Below are 2,126 nucleotides of genomic sequence, written 5' to 3' on the forward strand. Positions count from 1 at the left end.
CGCCACGAAAAACCCATAAGAATCGTCGCCCTACATCCCCTCTTCGTATAGGTCTCAAAGGGCATTCCTGCTTCCCCGGCCTCACCGGGAAAACTAAGTTCCGCAATTCCGGGAGTTGGTATTACCGAGGATGAACGACGCAAAGATCCTCCGCGAACGTTGGAGGGCTCCCACTGTACCAACGAGACGCGTCAAAACGACGCTTCCGTGAAGGTGTCACGAAACCTCAACCTGGTCATCGACGGACACGACGCGACAACGCTCATCGACACCGGAGCAGACTGTTATGTTCTGAGTGGGGAGCACTCTCGCCGCCATCGGAAAGTGATGACGCAGTGGGATGGTTCACGAATTCGAGCCGCGGGAGGACATTTCTCATCACGCCAGTATAGGGAGGTGCACGGCTCGCGTCGAGAACCACGGTGAGACGTGCCCAGTTAAATGTGTTGTCCTCAATGAGTGTGCGATGAACGTCATTATCTAAATGGACTCTCCGTCTGATTACGGCGCCGTCATCGACTGGGAGCAAACAAGTTTACGCTCCGATCTCGAAACGACGTCAGCCGCTGTCCGGGCCATCGCCGATTACGTGAACATGCCGCAGCGATCAAGAGTTGCCATAATTCAGACGATCCCGCAGTTTAATGGAAACGGTCATTTGAGTTAGTTTTGGGTTTATTTATTTAAAGAAACACTGACACCCCCCCCCCCCCCCAAAAAAAAAAAAAAATTCATTTTTTGTCAGGCGATTTATTATGGTTGTCGGAAGACTACCCAATTAATATTTTGCAACACAGTCACGTGTATTTTTTGTTAAAGTCAAAAAACGCAACTGCTCGAAACCGAAACTGAAACCCGGGCACGGAGGTCAGAGAAGTGGAGAGAGAGTGGCGGAAGTCACGTGGCTATACCCGACCGCGCGCTTTTTTTTTTGTCCTCCATTGCTTTCTTTTTTTTTTTTTTTTTTTGTGCGCAGCAGACGACTTACGTGGCGGGAACTGTTTGCTGTGCGATTCTGTTGCAGTTATGTTTGTTCCGCTCGCTTTTCTCTACTTCAAGATGAGTTGTTTTGTACATTGAGGAGTTGGCGATGAGTAGTGAGTGCCCGCGGTGAATTTCCGTGATCGGCTCCAAAAAGAATACCCCCAAGATGTGGCGTGAAGAGCTGGCTTACATGTCCTGCGTCCGAAAAAAGTGGCATTGTGCGGGAGTCTGCTCAAGTTTCCGAAAAATCAACGGGATCGGGACCAATGGCTGGCTGCAATTCCTGTAGAACATTTACGGGCACTTCGGAAAGCGGAGGCTACCCAGTTTATATGCTCCTTGCATTTTGTGGAAAGTGATTACATTGAGTTCGCAGATGTCAAAAAGGAAACCCCATGCCATTTAGATCAGCGACGTTTCGTCCACAACATTTTCTTTTTTTCAGTGATAATTGTAAAAAAAAAAAAAAAAAAAGATGTAAATATCGCAAAGTGTTTGCAAAAAAAAACAAAAAAAAAAAAAAAACGGTACGCCCATTGGGGATCGCACCCGGTTCCGCCGCGAGTGAAGCGGACATCTTCCCACTGCGCTACCGGGGAAACTTTTAATTGTGAAAATGCAGCCGGTCAAGTGTAAGTCGGAAAGTTTGCTGCCGGTTTTTTTCTAGCAAAGGCACTCCCGGGTCGAAGTCGGGCAGCACCACGCATTGGCCACATTCGCACTTAGTAAAGAAATCGTACGCTTGCATATTCAACTCGAAGTACGCACTTCGTGCTTGACGTTTGCGCGAGTGATGTCTTCAGCCACGAGAATGGGGCGACGACTCGGCGACGTCTTCGTGCAAATCGGCTTGGTGGTCGGGCATGTCGTACGGGGTGAATACCAATTCTTTTGATCGGTCCCAAATTTCTCTTTTAAAGGCAGACATAATTCGCCGGCACCGCGAACGACAGTTCTAAAGCAGAGGCCCGTCGTCCGCTGCCATCGCCATCCCCGCGAGTCCCACGATACGCGAGAGAGAGAGAGAGAGAACATGTATTTATTTAATGAAAGGTTCACTCGTCTATGGGTTGGTATCCCTGAGGCGAGAGGGAAAAGGAATGTAGGGATTTATAGGAAAGGGTAAGTGACAATGAATAAAT

The sequence above is a fragment of the Ixodes scapularis genome, unplaced genomic scaffold (assembly GCF_016920785.2).
Source record: "Ixodes scapularis isolate PalLabHiFi unplaced genomic scaffold, ASM1692078v2 PGA_scaffold7__128_contigs__length_106722199, whole genome shotgun sequence".
Lineage (NCBI taxonomy): Eukaryota > Metazoa > Arthropoda > Arachnida > Ixodida > Ixodidae > Ixodes > Ixodes scapularis.